Here is a 22,722-nt window from a genome sequence, read left to right on the forward strand (position 1 = left end):
CAAGAGAACGAGAGTCCCATATTCAGAACTAGAGAAGCCCAGTAAAAAATAAGATTTGTGGGGAGGGTGATGATGAGGTTGATCAGTTTCCTATGGTCTAAGGTTTCTGTAGGCTATTCAAGTGAAAAAAAATCATTAATCCCAAACTGGAAAAGGAGACCTGAGGCTGGGGGAGGGTGGAAGGGGTCTCCCATCATCCAGGGTGAGACAGCCCTCCGCTGCTCCTTAAGCCCCCAGGGAAGGCAAGGCAGCTGCCCTGTGAGTTAGGAACTGTATGTCCTGATAAGACAAGTCACAAGGAGAATGGAAACAGAATCCCTGAGCCAACATTTAATTATTCCCCTCAATAGAGCTAAAGAAGCTCTCAAACAGGGTCAGGCCCGGAAGAATCTAGTACACTTCCCTCTCTCAGCAGGACTTCTTTCTGGGATCACCAGCCTCGCCAGGGACAGAAAATCACCCTGCCCAGCATCTTGGTATAGAGACACAGGATAAGACTCTGAAGTCAGAAAGATCTGGGTGTGAATGACAGTTGTTCCCCCGACTGTCCACAGGCATCAGGATGCCCCACCTGTCTGAAAGGTAAATAAGCCAAGTGTCTTAGTGTCAGGTGCCTGGCATAGCAGAGGGCATACAGATGGCATCACCCCACCTGGGAGCAGGCCCTTCCATTCCTATTCACTCACTGCTCAGTGATACAGTTTTTCCATTAAGGCCTAGTTACATGCCCTGGGGCAGCACAAAAAAATGTCGATTTCCCCTTCAACCGGCCAGAGGTTGGTCATGTGGGGTCTGGGGCACCACAAAGTGAATTCTATCCTCATGATAAAGTCTGACAGACACAGAGCAGAAGAAGGCTGTAACTGCCCAGGTTCCGTAAGCGCAGCCCCGGGCTCCCAGAATACCACCTGCAGCTGATTGTCGGGGGCACCTGAAACTTGACCATTAGAGGGCTACTTCTTTAGTTTATTTAACACGCTTCTTGTAAATATAAAACTGTCCCGTGAGGAAAGCCCATTAATCTAATACCAGTCAATCATCAGTTACAAAATATACGTTAATTTATCAGCTGCCTGGGCATGCAAGGGTTTTGACACCTTGGGGAGGCGGGAGGGGGTCCTCTTGGAGCTGAGATCACTGATCCTATTTGCAGAGGTTGAAGGGAGTCAGCAACCAGAGGGCAAAGGGACCCGATAGAGCAAGCTCACAGCTTCACGGGGGATCTGAATGAGAGAGGCCATAAAGGAGACACCCTGCTGGCTGGAACTGCCAAGTGACAATGTGGGACCCCAGGGGTATAAAACGAGAGCCACCGGGGCTGAACCTTCTGCGCCTCCTGGAAGCACATTGCCACCTACCAGAGAAGAGCCATTTCCACCGCCCATAGAACCAAAATAAAAGGGATCGGACGCCTGGGTGGCTCAGCGGTTGAGCATCTGCCTTTGGCTCAGGGTGTGATCCTGGGGTCCCAAGATCGAGTCCCACATCGGGCTCCCTGCGTGGAGCCTGCTTCTCCCTCTGCCTGTGTCTCTGCCTCTGTGTGTGTGTCTCTCATGAATAAATAAATAAAATCTTTAAAAAACAAACAAAAAAAATATAAAATAAAAGGGATCGAGGTGTACCAGGAGAGACTGAGGCCAGAGCTAGGAAGCACTTCCAGATAATGCAGAAATTCTGAGCTCTGCTTTCCTTGCCCCCATCACTCTCCCGAAACTGTTCCTTCAAAGATGACCCGTAATCTCCTGACATCCAGACCCCGGGTTTCTACTGCCTTCTCAGCAGACTAAAGGCCAACGCCCACACGCTCCTGGACACCCCTGTGGAGGGAAGCCGGGGCGCCCTGGCATGACCGCTCTCATCTTCCTTCCAGCTGTGACCCAGACTCTGCCTTGCTCCTCTGTGCACTTACCCCAGGCGGAGGGGCCACGGTCCGGCAGGTCTCAAGCAAGGCAGGAAGGACTGGTTCCAGAGTCCCCACCACACAGGGCCTAGCATATGGCCAGTACATAATAAGTCACCAAGAGAGACAGTGAATGCATTAAAATGCTGGCCAAAGGGACCCCTGGGTGGCTCAGCGGTTGAGCGTCTGCCTTCGGCCCAGGGCCTGATCCTGGAGACCCGGGATCGATCCCACATCGGGCTCCCTATGTGGGGTCTGCTTCTCCCCCTGCCTGTGTCTCTGCCTCTCTCTCTCTGTCTCTGTGTCTTTCATGAATAAATAAATAAATAAATATTTAAAAATTAAAAAAAAAATGCTGGCCAAGGTATGGCTCAAGTGGATCACGCCATAGGAAGCCAGAGAAGGCACGGCGCTCGGTGGGGCTTGCGAGGAAGCTCCACTTACTCAACCGATGGCTGCACTGTGGCGCACAAACACCCAGTCAGCATATTTTCTCCAGAGAACAAGTGAAGCGGAGTGCTCGACCTCAGGGCCCTCTGCCCCCTGCACTCGGGTCTTCTGCATCCCTGGAGGCGTTCCCACAGAGGACCGTACGACCACAGAAGAACGTCCCAAGAACGGATCCCGAGAGGAGAGAGCTTCGCTGCCACGCAGGGACCCTCCTGCTCGGGGCCAGCTTCTCCAGCAGCCCCGCTGCAGGCCCCCTCTCGCCCTCCCTGACCCTGCCCTTGCCTGGGATGCACCAACGATCTCTGCAACGAGCTCTTCCTGCCATCCTACGTCTGTAGTGTACGCACCATGGTCCAGACAGATGGACAGCATCGGAGAACACCACCCTCCTCACCTGTGGGCCCCTCACCCCATGGCGTCCCCTTTCCTTCCAGCAGAGGTGCCCTGGCACCCAACAAATGGGGAGCTCTCCGGGGAACCAAAGCCATGACGGAGAGCCACCGTGGGTCCTTGACTCCTCCCCGCTCTGTAACCACCACTTCCCTTCGGCACCCAGCAGCGAACACCCAGTGTTGACTCTGCCCTTGCGGGCCCCTCCCCACCCCTGTTCCCGCCGGGGACTCAGAGCCACAGAACCAAGAGGCGCATCCTGGGAGGGGGAGAAGTGACTACGGGGGGAAGGAGAGGTGGCAGGCGGCGACGCCCTGGAGGACCTCTCGGTGGCCTCAGCAGTTTCTCAGCCATGCCGTCCTGGCCACCCTCCCACCCTCGGCCCTGACCGTTGAGAGGTCCCCTCCCATCCGCTGCTCCACCTCTGCCCATTGAGCATGAAACACTGAGATCTGTCGGATATTCTGAGCAGCAGAGCCCATGCGAGAGAGTTGCCAAGGCAACGGAGCCCTCTTCTTTGGTATAAATACTCATGGGTGATACCCCTGAGGAGTCGAGCACAGACACCTCCCCCTTGTCTTTAGTCGGGCCTGGTGGGCTTCCAAGTCGGAGGAGCCGTGGCTGCTTCGGACCGGGCAGTGGAGGGGGTGAGGCCCTCCAGACCAGCGGAGTCACCGTCCAGGGGACAGGCCAGTGGGAGAGAGGACCTTGCAGTTCGGACTGGATGCCCGGCTCCCCCTGGGCCAGAGGCGGGCGTGGGGACAGACAGAAGGCTGGAAGGGCACTTCTGGAGCCGCACTAGCAGGGCACAACACCCAGAACAGGCCCGTGAACCCTGAGACGCCGGCCTGCTGGGGCCACCAAGAAACGGCGGGGACTTTATGCTCTGGCTAAGGCTGCTCTGACCTCCCTTCTTTCCTTTTCTTTCTTCTTTTCCACACCTTAACGTCTGCACCTCTTCCAGGTGGCTAATGGTTGGCCCAAGGCCTGAGGGTGCCATGCATGCAAACACACACCACAGACACCCAGGAAAGGGGGTTGTCTTCACACGGGGGCACAACAGGGCAGATCACAACTAGGGCCTGGATGGGGGCAAGTCTCACTCCGAAAGCAGACACAGGTGGACTGGGACAGAGACGGCGCGGGACGGCAGGCAGGGATGGTTCTGGTTACTTTACCTGGACCGGAATCAGCTGAGAGCAGGAGAGGCCTCGCACACAGAAGGACACGTTCGCTGATGTTCTTATACCTTCCTTCACATACTCAGATCACCCCTGTCCCCGGTGCCCGCAGTCCATAGTCCAGGCAGAGGGACAGAGAACCGGGGGCACAGAGCAGGATCCAGAAAGATGATCTACCGCTGCCCAAACTGTCCTGACCCAGTCCGCCTTCGGTCACCAACTCTGCTAAGCCCACTGTTCCCCAGGGTCACTAACAGCCACAGCCAACACACTTCAGAGCCAAGAGGAAAAGAAAGAAAAGGCAAATGCCCCTGTCCCGACCACCCAGCTTGGCGGTGCCTTTCTCCTCAGGCAGAGGTCACCGAGGGGCTGGCCTTGGGCAGGGCTTGGCTCAAGGTCCTCTGTTGGGGTCAAAGGCCAGGCTGGTTGGGAGGGCCTGGGAGCTCCCAGAAACATGTTTAGGACTCACCAGGCCATTCCTGCATTTACAGTGACAGAGGCTGAGCCACCCAACTCTGAGGGAGCCCAAGGGCTTGTCTTCTTTGGCAGGGGGGGCGGGGGCTCCCACTCCTGGCTCGAATGCCGTGCACACCACCTCTCCAAGCAAGAAGTAAAGCCCGTCTGGGTAGGAAAGGGAAGGATGGCCCTCGCGCAGCCAGCAGCGGAAGGGCCTCATTCAGTGAGCTCCACGGCGTTGGGCAGAAAACACGCCAAAGGGGCTACCTGGCCTGGAGCCAGGCCACCAGCCCTCCTCCGTTACCTCAACGCCACTGATGAGGCTCTCGGAGTGGAAGGGGATCTCCACGTTCTCGACAGGGTCCAAGCACACGGCCTGTCCCCACTCGGCCCCAGGCAGTGGGCCACGTGTGCAGGGCCCGCACCTCACGGCGGCAGCATCAGGCCCCCGCATGGAGTGTCCTGCTCTGGGGGCTCCGCACACGCGGCCTCCTCTTCCATCTGTGCCAGACACAGCCGGGTGCTGGGCGCCGGCTCCTAACGCATCTGCCCCGGGCCTTGAGGAGACTTGGGCCAGCGCTTGCTGAGGTGAGTCTCTGCTTGGGTGAGCTGCCTCTGCAGGAAAGGACTCCTCGGTTTGCCTGGCTGGGGACTAGGGACAGATGTGGTGGACACGGCCCTCTCCTTCTGCTTGGAAATCCCCAGTGCTTGTGTTAGCTACTGACGGGCCCCTGCTCCTCTCTGCCCCTTGAAACCACATCCTGCTGCTCACATTGCCTCTGGGGTCCACCTCGCTGCCCTGCTCCTCCCAACAGCACTGCTCCAGGCAGGAGACCTCACGCGGCCCCTGCTCTTGGTGCTCCTCCTGCAGCTGCCGCTCCTCCTCTGCCCACTGCGTCTCCCCCAGCCAGTCATTCTCCTCCTCCTTCCCTGCTTTGGCCTAGAAGTTGTCTCTGCCAACCCTTCCGATCTCAGATGTGGCACCGGTCTTCTGGTACACAGAGTCCACGAGGGGCCCATGTCCTAGAAACGGCTGCTCTCCCTGTGGAAGGCAGAGTTGGCACCTGAGGCCCTGGCCACCTTCCACCTGATGCCTGATGCACTCAGGCTCCATGTGCTCCTCGGTCCTCACATCCACAGTCACACGGGCCCCTTCAGAAAGCTGGCCAGCATGCTGACATGGTTGGTGCACACTCCCTTCCACACATCGTTGACACCCTCACCTGCCCCGTTGACGAGGACAAGCTTGGGCAGGCCGGACTTGGGATCCTTCACACTTGAGATCCTCCAGAAGGCGTCCATCACCTTCCCGCCGTTGAGCTCCTCCCTCCTCCATCTCCCCCAGGCACCCTCCCCAGTGCCGGCCACACAGATGTCTCTGCCGTTACCCTCATAGGTAGGGAGCCCAGTCAGCTGGGAACTTCTCAGTGGCCACTCCTATGCAGGCCTCCTGCAGCGCCTGCCCGTTCTGGCTCAGGTTCACAGCCACAGCCAGCCCCATGGTCCCTGCGTCACCATTACCCTGACCTCTCGCATTTTCCACACTTCCTCCCAGACCCACAAAAGCACAAACTGCACAAAAGACAATGAATGCTAGGATCAAGCAACCATGTCCCAGTGCTGTTTGGGGAAGACCATGCCCTCCTACCCCTGCCCTAAGCAGATGTCCATTCAGCCATCCTCTGCATCCAACCCACACCCACAGCATCAATTTTAGCCCATTCCCTTCCCTAGATCCCAATCCTCCCATCTGTAAAAAGTAGCGGAGGAGAGCTTTCCTCTCCTCCTTCCAACCTCCAGTATTTCCAGAAAAGAAAAGACAAACAAACAAAAAAAAAGCAAAATGAAATTTTATGTGTGAGGACTCCTCAGAGACACTCTTCTAAGAAGTAGTCAGTACCAGCAGCCCTACTGCCAGAGGCAGGGGTCCCCAACAGTCCTCGTTCTCGTGCTCTGAGGGAGGGATAAAACAACAATCCAGAACAAGTATCTTACATTCATTTCCCCTTTCCATCCCCATCCTCACCATCGCTCCCCACAAATATCCACTGAACCTAACCTGAGCTACCCACACACTAGGAGCCATACCCCAACATCACTCAGCCCATTATCCCTGCCCATCTCACACTCACTCGGCCCGCAGAACCACTGGGTTCGGCCTTCCCAAAGCCTTCCCCAGCCACACAACCCAAAGGATTCTTCCCCCAACTCTCGAAGACCTGTCAGCACCAATTATGGGATACATCATACTCTGCATTTTATCATTTATTTTCTTTGGTGGCCCCACATAGCATCTAGAACAGTGCTGTGCACACAGCAGGCACTTAAGTGAAAACTTGTTTTGGGTGCATTTTTAAAAATCATTCATTTTTCAACAAAACCTGGCTACTTGAGTCTCCAGGTGTCCAAGACATCCCTCCAGAAGGAGAATGGAAACCTCCACATCCTCTGCTGCATTTGCCAGCACAGCTCTCCTCCTCGCCTTCTAAACACACATTCTTGCTCTGTCCTGGAGCTTCCTTTCCAACGCCAGTTATCCAAACTGTCACAGCTGCTCCCCCTTATCGGACCTTTCCCCTATTCAGCATGACTCAGGACCCCACTCCCCAACCTCTGACATCGCTAAACCATTTCCTAAATGTCCTGTGGGGCACAAACAAGGGGTAACGTTAAAGCAGCATCACCAGCTTCATAGCACACGCTCTGGGACATGGACATCTGTGGCCATCCTCTGTCAGGCCACACCTGGCACCAGCAGTCTGTGTCCTGGGTTAGGAGTCTAGGACCTCTTAGATTCCCTAAACCTCCACTCAGAATTTCTAAATATGCAACAGCTAGTATGTTTCCTGGCAGGAAACTGGTATTGTTCTTCCCCGTGAGGAAACTCTAAAGACCAATGAGTAAAAAAAAAATAAAATAAAGACCAATGATTTCTATCTTCCTCCCAGAGGTTAAGTAGATATCAAGGCCACCCCATTTGTCCTCCCAGGCTCCCTCCCAGGCCTAGAATCATGGTAAGAGGGTGGGCTTTGCTACCAGGCAAGCAGGGCTCAAATCCTTGGACAATTCGGTGATGTGCTTGATTTAATCAGCATCTACTGAGTGCCTATTTTTGTTCCAAGGGATGAGGGACCAGCAGCAGCAGCAGAGATACCTAGAAACTTTAGAAATGCAAATTCCTGGGCCAACCCCACTGATGGAGCTGCCCTCATAACCCTTAGGAAAACATGGCCAAAGCCAGAACATGACCAATGTTCAGCTTTGCTCATCAATGGGTGCCAGGCTGGGACTCCAACGGAGCAGAGGGAGGCGGGGGGGAGGGGGTTCAGGGAAATAGTTATGTCATTCAGTGGCATTTAGTTTCCCAACCACAAACTCGGAGAGTGGGGCCAGCAACATGTTTTAACAGACTCTCCAACTGATTCTGATACATACTCCACTTTGAGGACCACGAATCTAGACCCTCGGCTACACAAAAATGGGAAGCGTACAATCTAGACCAGAGGTTCTTGTCACTAGCTACACATTAAAATCATCTGGGGAGCTTTTAAAATAATACCAAAGCCTGGTCCCATCCCAGACCAAGTCCATTAGGATCTCTAGAAGTACACAAATAGCCATAATGCAATGTGCAGAGTGCAAAGATTGAACAAGTGTACAATGAGAAGGGAGAAGGCAGCGAAGAGATCAGAGGAAGTGGCTTCACTATATGCACCTGTTTTCCCATCTGTAAAATGGGGATCATGCTGATGCTGATGCTCAGTCTGCATCAGTTCTCTCCCTTCCCCCAGACCAGACCCCTTGCTGACTCTGAGCTCGGCAACTAGACCGATATATTTAGAATGTCCCCTACGTGGGTTCATCATTGAGAACCCCAGCCACGAAGGAAAAGGACTCACAGCAAGAGTTCTCTCCAGCAGCCATCTAGATGTCCCCAGTGCCTTTAGTCACTGTTCTGAAAAACAGCCTGAATCTTTGGGAACCAGTCTGTCCCCAGAGGGCTGCTCATAGCTCAGACTCCAGCTCTAACATCCTCAACTCTTTCAAAGAACAGCTCTTTAAAACAACTTTACAAAGGCCATTTGAATTACACAAGGAACACATTGTCCTATTCCCACTCTTCTCAAGCTCTTTTTGCCTGTGCTTCCAGGCAGGTCCACTGGCTCGGGTAAGCTCTCTCCCCATCAGGCGGTCCTCCCTGATGCAGATCCTGTTATTCAACCTCTCTTCCCAGCAACATCTGAATTCAGGTTTATAGGGGATTTGGCAATAACCCCAAATTCATCCACCCCCTCCCTCCCCACAAGGCACAGGAGTGGGTGGGCAGTCACAGAGAGTGCCCTGGGTCCCCTATGATGCTGCAGACACACAAGCAACCCACGACCCTCCCAAATTGAGCAGAGAAATGGGACTTCCTTGTAGCTGCCTCCTTGGACTCTGTGCTTATCCCAGAAAACATTTTTGGTCTCCTGTTGAGAACAACCTTTGCTGTCATTTTAAAATAAACAATAAACAAAACTGTCATTACTTTGGAGGCAAACCTTGGCTTTTTGTTTTTGGGTTTTGTTTTTTTGTTTTGTTTTGAAGACTAAAACCACTATCACTCAGCTTGCCCAGATTTGATTCCTTCTTTTCCTAGATTTCCCCCAGTGAAGCTGGGCTGTTTCCAAAAATCAAATTAACATTCAAAGAACAGGGTTTTGTCACCATTAAGAATAGTTCAGAAGTAAAGAGAAAAAAAAGAAAAAAGAAAAGAAAGAGGGGATCCCTGGGTGGCGCAGTGGTTTAGCGCCTGCCTTTGGCCCAGGGCGCGATCCTGGAGACCCGGGATCGAATCCCACGTCCGGCTCCCGGTGCATGGAGCCTGCTTCTCCCTCTGCCTGTGTCTCTGCCTCTCTCTCTCTCTCTCTCTGTGTGACTATCATAAACAAATAAAAAAAAAAAAAAAAAAGAAAAGAAAGAAATCTGCAGCACCACACTGGAGGACAGTTCCCAGGATGCAGAGCCCACAGGGTTTGATCATAGGTGGCATCCCTGGCCTCGGCCCCCTCCGGGGGCCTGCTTTGAAGGGAGTGCCACTTCGGGTGGGAGTGGGCAGGGAAGGGGTCAGTAAGCCATCATCTCTGAGGAGCTTCAGAAAGCAAACTTCCACACCAACTAAGGGAGTGGCAGATGGGTCACAGAGAGAAGAAGGGATAAGGCTTCAGAGAAAAGGGCAGAGACACCCCCAAAAGCAGGAACCAGGACTATTCTCTAAAGAGGTGGGGGCTGCCAGGGGAGAAACAGTATCTTCAGAGGCCAAAGCCTGGCCTAGTTTCCTGCCCCTGACTCACAGAACCCCCACAGAAGAATCTGGAACATGAGATAGGAAGAAAAATCCCTGCAGAAATGGTCTTGAAGGAACAGGAACAATAAAGGTGCCACACAGCTTTTCTCTAGTTCCCCGAGCAGTAACTCTAGGGCCGATTCCTTCGCAGACCCTGCAAGGCACCCTCTCCTGGACCCAGCAGCCCTCTTCTTCCTTCCCCAAGTCCTGCCATGTGCAAAATCAGACCTCTGCCCAGGCTGGCCTGAGGAGAATGAGATATTTTCTCCTTGGCTCTGCATTTCCATTCAGCCTTCAAAAGCTCAGGCCGGGCATGCAGCCCACAAGTGTGTCGTGCTGCACCTCGGTGCTCATCTCCCCAGCTCCGGCAGCTTTCTCCCCTCTGGCTTTTTCCTCCTCACACCAATATTGTCTCTGGCTCAGGTGCCAGAGCCCAGGCCTTGGAAGCACTGATGGAGCTGCCCCCCCCCGTCCCCCCGCCCCGCCAACCCTTAGAAAAACATGGCCAAGACCAGAACATGACCAATGTTTAGGTTTGCTCATCAATGCATGCCAGGCTGGGACTCCAACGGAGCAGAGGGAGGCAGGGGGCACGGGGAAATAGTTGTGTCATTCAGCGGCTCTTAGTCATCTGTACTAATGGTGGAAAGAGATACTGGGTAATCAACATGATGGATAATCAATAATCCAGAATAATAGGCATTATTGTTAGGAGGCAACATGACTTTTCACAGCAGAATTATGAAGGATCTATTTGTTCAAGAATGCATCTGCCTTTCCTGAGCACAAAGACTAGGAATGGTAGAAAACAGCCACATGAAACGAGAAAGTCAGTTCAGGATTTAAGACTGACCACATAATACAGGTACAGGAACAACTGAGAGTCAGCTATGTGAGGAACAAACATACAAAATTAAAGCTGAGAAGAACCCAAGGTATCTAGCACCCCGTTGTACAGATGAGAAAACTAAGGCCCAGAGAAGTGAAGTGACTGCCTCATATCACAAAGCCATTTGGTACAAGAGCAGGAACTAGACCAAGATGGTCCAAGCAGAGCACTGTTCACTTAGCCACCTGAGTCCAAAGGCTTCACCTGAAAAAGAACCATCATCCTGAACCCCTGACGCTGACCAGAGTGACCCCTGGACCTCAGATCTCATGGCACTGGCTGTTTCTGTAATCGCCGTACTTCCCTACACACGAGTCACCCTTACGTGTGCTACTGACTGCCCTCGGCTACGTACCAAAATGATTCATAAATCACTGCCCAATTATCTGAAGTCACAACACGGTCTTTGACGGCAGCACTTCATAGGATTCAAATCAGTAGCTGGTATAGATTTCCTCAAGTTCAAGTATAACGATCATCTTGGTATCTGGGTGACTCTTGATTTTTCCTAAAACTCTTCGACATATTGTACCTAACGTGATGTTCACCAAATCCTGGAGGTTAAAGGTGACGGAGCGATTGAAATGCCTATTTCGTAGACTTCCCTGGAGAACGTACCCAGAAGTAAACAGCTGGCAAGAGGGGTAGAGAGACTATAACAGAAGCCTCCTGACTTCCAGACCTGAGCTCTTTCCTGAGGAAATTGAGAGCAGGAGTAAAAAGCTACAATTCACAAGAAGCGGGGGCACCTGGGTGGCTCAGTGGGCTAAACATCCAACTCTTAATTTCAGCCCAGGTCATGATCTGAGGGTCGTGAGATCCAGCCCCGCACTGGGCTCTGTGCTGGGGCTAGAGCTTACTTAAGATTCTCTCTCTCCCTCTCCAACCCCCCCACCCCGTCCCGCCACTTGCTCACAGCATGCTCACTCTCAAATAAATAAATAAATAAATAAATAGATAAAATTTAAAAATTTAAAAAAATTTCACAAGAAGCTTCAGAAGCAAGAGCCATAAGATAACCAGCAGACAAACAGAAGACACAGGAGCAAACCGCTCAGTCATACTTCAGCAATGCCTCCTTTTTCTTTCTTTTTCTTTTCTTTTCTATCAAAGTATAACTTGAACACAGTAAAGTGTGCAAAGCACAAGGGAAGAGCTGGGTAAATCTTTGCATATGTATGCCTTGGTGTACCCACCATCCAGATGGTGATGTAGAGCATTTACAACTACCCAAAGGTTCCCTCACACCCAGTTCCAATCCAGAATGATCTTATCTGACCTCTACCCCACACACCAGGTTTCGCTTGTTCCTAAACTTCATATAAATGAGTGTAGGATATATGCTTTATGTGGCTTGCTTGCTGCACATTCTGTTTGTAAGATTTCTCCATGCTGCTGGTATGCCAATAGTAGGCTCTTTCTCCTTGCTGGATGACACCGTGCTGCATCAATACACCACAATGTATTTATCTATTCTACTGCTTGTAGAAGTATTCTGGTTGTTTCCAGTTTGGGACTCTTACGACTGAAACTGATATGAATGTTCTTGTACATATTTTAATGAAGATAAAGCCTCATATCTGTTGAGGATATCCAGGTGCAGAATCGTAGGGTCATGGGAGTATGCATAATAGATACCACCTAAATTCTTTCAAAGCGATTGCACCAGTGTTCAGCTCTTCCCTTGGCAAAGAGAGTTCCAGGAGCGCCACACCCTTACCAACACTTGGTATTACTGGCAAAGAGTCTTCTTTAAATTCTCTCTGGATAAAAAATAAAATAAAATAAAATAAAAATAAATTCTCTTTGGAAAACAAGGCATCCCAGGTAGATTTCCAGACAACTGACTTTAGTCCCCAAGTCACTTTTTAAAAAATTCTAACAATTTTACTTGAACACAGTAAACCACTTAACCCTCGCCGGGCCGTACTGAGATGTATGGAGAGATATCTGCCCCTCTGTCAAATATCGAGGGATTTCACTGTTTCCTCCTTCCTGGAGAGACATCATTACTGTATCACCAAGCCATAGCATCTCCCTTTAATCTCTGTTCTAAGAAATATTCAAGATGGCCCAATCAGGAACTTGAATTTGCACACAATCATAAGTCTTAGTATGCATGGGCTTCTTTGCTGCTATAAGGCTATTTGTAACTTCTGAATGGTGAAGGTTGCCCCATAAATAAATGAGTTATTGCTCTTTTCATTTGTTTTTATGTAGCTTGGAAAACGTTACTCAAACAATCAACACACACTTATAAAGCACATATTTTAGGTTACTGAGCTAGGCATTCTAGAAGTCACAGGCACACACACAAAATCCAACAAGGCTTTCCTTGAGGGGGCAGGGCCCTAGGGTTGTCACCTGCCTTCTTGCTCTCACTTTACCCAGCCAACCTGTTTCAAGATAAAATGAGGCTAAAACAAACAAAGCAAGCCTTGGCCCTTGCTTTTGGTGAAAGCAAGTCTTAAGGAAATGAAAATGGAAGAGGGAAATAGTCCTGCACAACTGCACATAGGGCCATGGTGATAGAGGAAACGAGTGACCAAAGGTGATGACTATAACGTCTAGTTTTCTCTTGGGACTAAGTCAGGCTCCACCTTATCCCTTCCTTCCCTGACCTCTGCCCACCACCACCTTCCTTCTCTCCAGCTACTTTCTCTTGATGCCATTGCCAACTGATGGAGGCAGAGCATGCTCTCCAGTCCACACTTTACCACCAAATGCAGTGCCCAAGACAAGACCTATTCCCCAATCTAACAAAATATATCACACTTAAAGAACAGACCTATGGTGATCACTAAATGTAAGATGGAGTCTCTATGGACTGGTATGTACAGGCAAAGAGTGGATGAGTCTCAAACTGGTCCTTAAATCAAGTTAGACTTAAGGCAGAACAGTGGAGCACTGGTGGAGAGTGCTTTGCTCTCTAATAGAACAAAGGACAAGAGTAAGAAGAAACACGGGACCAGTAGAGTCTATAAAAAAGGACAAGCCTATCTAAGTGGCTTTCCACACCACTAGGCTGCTGGGACATGATTCGGCTACCACTCCTGAGTATGGCCTGATTCTCTTATTAAAACAAAAGCTGTCAGAGCACAGTGACTGAGAATTTTAGGGACTTTCTTAAAAACTCTCTCACATAAGCAGACAGATGAGGCTATGCACAATTTTGCTCATCAGCATTCTACAGCCCTCAATTCATAGTTTCTGGATTGGCTCTCTAGATGTCAAGTGCAAATGATGGAGGGCCAACTCCATGGCTTTTCTGGATTGAAAAGCTGATTCTGTCCCTGTGCAGCAGGGTAACCATGTTGACAGGGCAGCTAGCCTTGGAGAGTGGGGGATGGGACTAGGAACAGGCATAGGAGCGTCAGACCCATGAGGTGACTCTAGACCCAGAAGCCTTTGGAGCCAGTTGAAGAAGGCAGAGAGCACATCCGAGTAGGGGCATAATACCAGGGCCATCCACATGAAGACACAGTTCTTAGATCACAATGCTCCCCTCTTACTTTTTCTCCATGTATCTTCTTGGGGCTGAAATCAATATTGCTCAGAAATCTAAAGTCTCATTCCATCCTGAGGGGCCACTGACTTCTTGTCACTTGATTTAAATTTTCATTTGGTTTTCCTTATACTGTCAATTCATAAGGAATACCTTTCTTCTGGTAGTAAAACTACTATTTTCAAATGGCCAATCAATACAATGGGATTGGGCAACACCTCCATTTTTAGCCCAAAAGTACATTTCCCCTCAGGCTTCTGTCCTCATCATTAACCTTTGCAGGAAACACATCTTCTTTGGAGACAAATATCTTTTTTAAATTTTTTTATTTTTTTAAAGATTTTCTTTATTCATTCATGAGAGACACAGAGAGAGAGGCAGAGACACAGGCAGAGGGAGAAGCAGGCTCCTCGCAGGGAGCCCGATGCGGGACTCAACCCCCAGACTGGGATCATGCCCCGAGCCTAAGGCAGATGCCCAACCACTGGGCCACCCAGGCATCCCAGAGACAAATATTTTTTAACATATAAAAAGTAAATGGTGGAAAGAGGGGCAAGGAGTAGCCACCAAACAAACATTAGTTGAAAGCATGTATTTCTCAACATTCCAATCTTCTGGTTTTCTCTGATCATTAACTGATCTTTTTCCGCTGACAAATTTGACTATAGGTATAACGAACGATTTGACAAAAGTCAGAGGGACATACACCAATAAGTGTTTCATGAGGGCAGAGAGTTGGCCTTATTCATTGCTGTCTTCCTAGCACTTACCAGAGACCTGCACACGTACAAAAAGATTTAACTAAATATTCATGGAGGGAATACATGAAACAAGAAAATAAATGAGTAATTTAAAACATTACATACATCAAAGGCATAACCTCTTTTTTAAGGTTTTATTTAAATTCCAGTTAATATACAGTATAATATTAGTTTCAGGCGTACAATATAGTGATTCAACACTTACATACATCAGCCGGTGCTCATCATAGCAAGTGGACTCCTTAATCCTCATCACCTACTTAATTCATCCCCCCACCTCCTCTCTGGTAACCATCAGTTTATTCTCTATAATTAAGAGTCTTTTTCTTGGTTTGCCTCTCTCTCTTTTTTCCTTTTGCCCGATTGCTTTGTTTCTTAAATTCCACATATGAATGAAATCATATAGTAATTGTCTTTCTCTTACTTCACTTAGCGTAATATACTCCAGATCCATCCATGTTGTTGCAAATGGCAAGGTTTCGTTCTTTTTGATGGCTGAGTAATATTCCATTGAATATATACACCACATCTTCTTTATCCACCCATCAGTTGATGGACATATGTATCATTTCCATAGTTTGGCTCTTGTTGATACTGCTGCTAAAAACCTCAGGATGCATGTATCTCTTTGAATCTGTATCTTTGTGTTATTTGGGTAAATACCTAGTAGTGCATTGCTGTATCGTAGGCTACTTCTATTTTTAACATTTTAAAGGAACCTCCATACTGTTTTCCACAGTGACTGCACCAGTTTGCATTCCCATCAATCATGCATGAAGGTTCCCCTTCCCCTTTCTCCACATCCTCACCCAAAAGGATAAATTCTTAAGGAACACAAAATAACAGACAGGTTGTGCCTATAAAACTGTCGGATAACAGTAATAAGGGAAGCATAGGAGAAAGAAAACAAAATTAAGGACACAAGGATCAATCAAAAAGTCTAAAGCATTGCCAAATAGACTGTGTCGTAATAAAAACTGCTGTCCTCAATTACCCGAATGACTTCAAGCACGAATGAAATTATATAGCTCTGTATTACTCAAGAGGGCTGACCTAAGATCAACATGCCTAAATTAGACAAAGTCAGGTTTCCATTACATAAAATAATTTACTAACAATTAGATCTGTCCAGTAATAAAATGAGTTGTCTTGTGGAGTCCCGAGCACTTTGTCACAGAAGATATGGATCATCACCAGTCAGGGACCGTCCAGAGGCGATTTCTGCCTCAAGTGGAAGTTAGACTCAAAAGACTCTGCGACCTCATCCATAACGAATATTGTACTAGTCTAGAACTTGTGGTCACAAGCGAATAGAGTCAAGCAAAGTAGACTTTCTCCAAGAGGAAAGTTTGGAATCAGATTGGGAAGGAAGTGACCCGGAATGGCAAGTTAGTCTAGTTTACTACAATGAATATTAGACTGTAGGACCTAAAAACCTCACTATGCAGAAGAGGACTAGAAAAATCACCCAAGATGATTGTGTCAGGAACACTTTAGGGTCCATGCTTATTATTCTCAGAAATAGAGTAAATTGAGACCTTCCTATGTTGGCGGATAGTCCTAACCTGGATCAAACTGAAAAGTAAAAATATTACCAGATATTTCACAAGTTGATGCAACATGGAGAGTCCACAGAGTTTGAAATTACGGGAAGCCAACAACAAGGCAAGTCTAACCCACAAATCTGTAACCAATTTGAAATTTGTGAATGATGGTCTCTGAGCTGCCGCCATAAAAGCACCATCCTGGCAGACTTGAACTTTGTCATTATCGAACCAGGGGTCATTATTTTGCGGATCCTATATTGTACCTAGGCCAGACAGACAACAGCACCTTCTTCTTTCATTTTGCTTGGATAACAGCCAAATACAAGTCACTTTACTCTGACTTAAAGAGTATTGTACCCATCTGTTCACAATCGATGGGAATAATTGAGGGGTGGAAAGTGCCAGGTACTCTTGGACAATTCTATGGAAGTGGGTCAGGGGCTTTCTTGGCTCTTTGCCATGTGACAACACTCCCTTCATCTGCGAACATATGGACTTGATGAAACTGTCACTTGGAGAGCATGGTACAGCAGGGTCTGGGCCATTCCATTTCCATGAGAAACTTTACCTAAGTTATAGCAAGGGAATAGCCTTTACATCCTGTGTTACATCATAAGAAATTCTTGCAAGCATTTAACTTTGTGTTAATCTCTCTTGGGAGAATCTGGCTCTGTGACCACAAAGTAAAACGGGAAGTTGTGACTGGATGTCACTGCTGTCCACCGTCTTGAGCTTAAAGCAGGGAAGTAAAGCACCACAAAGGAGAGGAGTGGCCAGGTGATGTCCTGAGACTACAGACAGACATGCAATGTCCACCTTTCTTAAGATGGAGCAGTCGCAGGAGGCAGGAAGGGCTCTCAAACATTTGCTCACACATCGGAGCGAGAGAAACCTCACAAACAATGCCCGGTAAAACAGTTTGCGCAATACTGGATTATTTTCAAACATAATTTTGAATAAAAAATAACGGTACCTTACTGAAAAATCCTTCTGATGTCTGTCTTTTCAAGTGCAGAAATTTTCACTTATGATTTATTTAAAAAGAGAGAAGAGAATCATTCATTTGAGGCCTGGCAAAGGTAAGGAAGTCTCTCTTAACTCTTAGCCCGGAATTCCCCAAACCATAATCCTCTTTTATTCAATCTTTCTACAGTAAACATCACGGTAAGCCATGAAGGCAGAAGAGATGTCACGAAAGGGTACCCTGGAGTCAACAGGGAGCACTGGCAGATGAGATGTTGGGTTTCGTGGTACAAGCTGATGAGTTATCTCCTTTTTCTCCACACCTCCCTTACATAGTCAGGGCCCAAGCAAGATGGGGCCACCATAGCTTCAGGAAATACCTGATCAGCACAGCCTGGTCCTACAACCAGAGAGGCTGATGGCTTAATTGCGGGTCTTCCAGATTCTTGACATCTTTGCTCTCCTCCTAAGTATCTCCCTGCTTGCAGGGGAATCAAAAGCAAAGAAAGAGTGGAAGGAACCCATTCCAAGGCATTTTGCTGTTTGTGAGCAGTACGCTGAAAACATTTCTAGGAAAAGGGGATTATGTTAAAAAGAGATGTTTGTGTTTCCTCTGATTTCAATTATTCAGACCCTCAGTGCCCTTGACTCCCCCCAGCCTCCCTTGCACATCCAGGAATAAAGAAGAGTGGACGGGAATACCAATGTCTGCCAACATTGCCAGGAGCACAACATGCATCCCTCGGCCCACCACAATCACGGCTTCTTCTCCTTTACATGACAGCTCAAGGTCACCTGCTCCTGGAACTCTGGCTTACTCACTACACTGGCTCTAACCTTGTGCCTCCCTCTTCACAATATTAGCAGCTTTGACTCATCTCCTGCACATCTGTCTATCCTCATGAGTAGGAACTGACAACATGAAATAACAGAACAAAGCAAGAGGTACTGGATTCAAGGCTTGGCTTCTTCCTGCTAGCTGGGCAACCTTAGGCAAAATCTCTTAACCTGCTTGAGCTTCAGTTTCCTCATCCAGAAAAGGGTGGGGATAATCATTGCCCTACCTATCTCAAAAGAATATTGTGGATTTCAAATGAGATAATATATGTGAAAGCTTTTTATAAATCATAAAGAGGCTACTTCCATTGGCAGCGGTGCAAAGACCGTATCTCTTCCTTATACTTCCAGCATCTGAAATAGGGTTGTGCCCTCTCTGCGGGCTCAGCACAGATTTGGCTTAAATGTCACTGAATGCTCTTCTTGTCCCCACAGTGCTAAATGCAGACCCTCTCCCCAGCTTTACCATGTATGATCAGAAGTCAAGTTTCCATGCACATCATCACAGAGATGCCCACTGGGAAGGATCCTACAGCTTGGCTTTGTGTATTCCCAGACATGAGACAGGATAGCAGATCCAGCCCTCAAAGCCTATTTGAGGACACAATAGCAGCAGCAGAGTAGTGGCAAGCTTCCTCCAGCAACACAGGCCACATTGGGACATCTAGTCCCACTTCGCAGAAGTAAGTCATCCCCATGACACCAGAAATTTTTTCTCCTTCTCCTTAGCACCATCATCAGCAGAACTCCCATTACAACCACTGCAGCCAAACTCCCTGGCACCACTCACTTCACCACTTGGCAAGCTTAACAGCCCATAGTTCTTTTATGGGGACTTGTTTTTAGAGTCAACCGAAATCTCCAATCGCCCAGCAGAAAGCACTTGGGAGACCAAAGAGAGGAGGATGCTATGTGACATCTGAAGCCACTAATTGCCCATCCTCCCTGCAGCAGGGTGCTGACGGTGTCCTGTCTTCTTCCCTGAGTGTCTGTGAGCAGGTCTGTCTGTGATTAGGAGCACTTACAGTGATACTAACTCTACATCTTCCAACAGCTGACACCTAGAAGTATCTCCTTTGTTTTACAACAAAGCAAATTCAATAATTAATGGCCTTTTGGAGAATTTCAATCCACAGCCTCATTCAACGGGGCTTCAAAGGCATCTCTAAACTATAGAAATGCTTCAAGTAAAAACAAATCACTATTTCTTGCACTTTGTCATGCAATCAAGTTCATGGGTCCCAGAGTCAACCCTTCCCTAATGGTCTGCTAAAGAAGGTAAGAAATGGCTGAATGCTCATGAGTGACTTGTACAGTATTTTATAAACATGAAAGAGGAATCACTAGCAGAGTGCTGTGGAGGTGGTAGTGGTTTCCTGTGAAAAACTGAAATGCCCACCCCAGTACTACCCAAATTCTATCATGTTTTAAATATCTCACTCAAAGCTGGACGTCTTCCACAGGGCTTTCTCTGATCGCTCCAGCCTAGCAAAATTCATTCATTCAACATTTATTTATTTAGCGTCATATGTACCAGGCACTGTGCTAGTTTCTGGGGGTAGAACAATCTAAACAGTCAAAATCCCTATCTGGTGGCTCCATCCTCTGATCTACTAATAGAAGTAATATTTATACCTTGGTATTAAATATAGTCTTTCACAAAGAGCATTTTCCTGGAACTCCTATTATCCTTCACTTTACAATATAATTATGAACATGTCTTTTTTAAGCAGCTTGGGGGTAAAAGCATTTCTGATTTCTTCATGGTCTGCTAAGAGAAATTGCTGAGTAAATAAGCACTGAATGAACAGTTATAGAATTACATGATACATATATTTATATGTATATATATGTTTAATTTCCCCCCATCTAGCTTGTAAGTTTCTTCAAAGACAAGAATTTCGGGATGCTCGGGTGGCTCAGTTGTTGAACGTCTGTCTTTGGCTCAGGGTGTGATCCCGGAGTCCTGGGATCAAGTCCCACTTCAGGCTCCCTGGAAAGGAGCCTGCTTCTCCCTCTGCCTGTGTGTCTCTGCCTCTCTGTGTCTCTCATGAATAAATTAATAAAATCTTAAAAAAAAAAAAAAAGACAAGAATCTCTCTGTCAACATTTCTGTATCTTCTAGAGCATCTACCCCAGTGCTGGGACATGGCTCATTCTCAGTACATACTTAGTTGAATTCAGTAATTCTGCAAGCAGTGGGGGGTTCCCCTTCCATGCCAATCCTGTTAATCATACCCTAGATTTAGAAAATGGGAAGCCCAAGGCCAAGGAAAACAATATAATCAGCTCTAGTTACCTGCAACCCTCTAACATGCTGGCTAAGCTTTCTCCCAGAGTAGAGCACTGTGTTTGTGAGGAAGGAATAAAGTCATCTTTCATCCAGGAGGACTGACATAAGCCACCTGTACATTCCAAGAAAAAAACCAGAATGAAATTGGAGCAGCAAACCTGACTTTGGAGAGCAAGACCACCCATGGAAACATCCATCATGTGACCCACACAGGATCTGCCTGCCAAAAGATCATGAACCCAGGAGTCAGGCCCACCCACCCACCCTGTCAGGGGTACAGCTGTAGCCAAAGCCTGTCCAGAGAGGCCAGTGACCCAGGGTATCCTCATTGCCCCATGAACCCATATTGCTATCTTTGGGCTTAGTCTCTTGAAATCCATCTCCAAGAATAGCGAGCTCTGTTCTGATCACCCTTAGGGATGCCACAGCTAAAGAAGTCAATGGCTGAAGCCAACCTCTGCAGGGAGATATCCTTTATTAGCATAGGGAAGATCAAGTGAGGAGATGACACTCTCCCAATCCCCACAGTCCTACCACCTATATTACCAATGAGCACATAATTAGCATTCACAGAGCGCACTCAGCTACCAGACCAGGAATGGCATCAGGATGCATGTGTGTCACCTACAAGGGCATTAACCCAAATCAGAGAGTTCTAAGTTCTAGACATACTCATAGGAAAATTTGGAAATTCAAGGCATTTACCTTAAAACCCATCCTCCCCATTCCCCAAATTAGAAAGTATCCCAGGACCTTCAAAATCAACATTAAATGACCAAAAATTAAATTCACTTTTTCTACGCCCAGACACAATGCTAGACTTTGCTTTGGTCCTTCCAGATCTGAGCAGTCTGATTCCTCCTCGTGTGGGGTCAGCCTATAAGAATTCCTGCCTCCTTCCCCATCCTCGTGATCCCAATGGATCCTGAGGAAGCTGCTCCTGGAAGTCAGCAATGACATTTAGTCATGCAAAGCAGTGAGGTGACTTCATTTTCCTCAATAAATATTTCATCGAGATCCAGAGAAATAAGAGAAATCTTATTCATGAGATTTATGTTTGTCTTAATGATTCACGGCATAATTTGTTCCAATTAAATATTTATTTTAATATCTTCCTGGGTCTGAAAACTTCTGTCCATTCATCAGTGAGTCTTTGAATCGTCAGTCGTCTCACAGATACGGAGACATTGGCAATAGCCTCATTTTTTTCCCCAAAGGGGAAGTTTTTCCTTTCCAGCTCCCTCTGAAGGAGGAGCCTGAGCCATGCTTACACGGCCCCTGACACATGCCCCAGGGCCCTGCCAATCAGTCTGTATTCTCTGCTCCCTCTCACCTTGTTCTCAACCCCATGGACATCCTCAAAGCTCATCCTGCTCAGTCAGATACCTCTCTCAGACGCAAAACCCCAAGAAACTCTGCAGGAAAAGGTGTGGTAAGAAAGTGCTGGGCACTGCGGGACGGTAAACAGGAGATGGGAACTGCAGTAAAGAGCTCTGAGGTCCGATTCCAATGTCACCACTTCTGGGCATTCCCCACTCACATAATGTGAAAATATGCTGTTGGAAGACTCAAATGAGATGATGGAAGTGCTTTACAAAGTGCAAAGAATGATAGCAGAAGATCCATTTCTGGTAGTTAGGACACACCTGGTATATCATAAATGCTCAAATAAGACAGTCCTAAAAATTAGAGAAATGATATTTGTTTACTTTTATTAGAGTTCAATAATTGAAGAGGCCTCACTGCCTAACCTGTTTACCTGTGGCCTAAATGAGTGTTTCTATCACTCCTACATATAGATGTACTGAACCCTTAGTAATATCCAGAACCTGTGTCAGGGGCAGAGAGTTTCCATGTATGTGTGTGTATGTGCTGCGCCTATAAACTGTTCATATTTACACCCACCTTCCCAGTCTCCTCAGGAAACTCCTGCGGAGAAGGCTTAACCTCCACTCAGTTGCTAAAACCCCCCTAGATCTAAAGAAAAACTTCCTCTGTGTCCTTCACAGGGAGCAGTCTACACCACTCCCACCCCCCGGCCCCAAGAGCAGCCCCCATCAAGTGGCAGCCAGAGCCGTCCACCATCTGTGGTCCCCCTGTCCTGGTCCCAGCTCTGAGGGCTCACCAATCGGCCTTCCTGAAACCTGGCTCTGATCACAGATGGAAGCGTCTCCTGCATCCCCACAGAATGCTGCTTGGGTCCAGAAAGTGTAGCAGCCACTCT

At 48.1% G+C, this 22,722-nt stretch overlaps 1 protein-coding gene and 1 pseudogene across 24 annotated transcripts in view; both read right to left on the bottom strand.

Moving 5' to 3' along the window:
• KALRN (kalirin RhoGEF kinase) overlaps positions 1 to 22,722 on the bottom strand; it is a 657,335-nt gene that overhangs the window by 548,488 nt on the left and 86,125 nt on the right. The window lies entirely within an intron of this gene.
• LOC140624739 (drebrin-like protein pseudogene) lies at positions 4,598 to 5,878 on the bottom strand (annotated as a pseudogene).

Source organism: Canis lupus, chromosome 35, assembly GCF_048164855.1.
Source record: "Canis lupus baileyi chromosome 35, mCanLup2.hap1, whole genome shotgun sequence".
Lineage (NCBI taxonomy): Eukaryota > Metazoa > Chordata > Mammalia > Carnivora > Canidae > Canis > Canis lupus.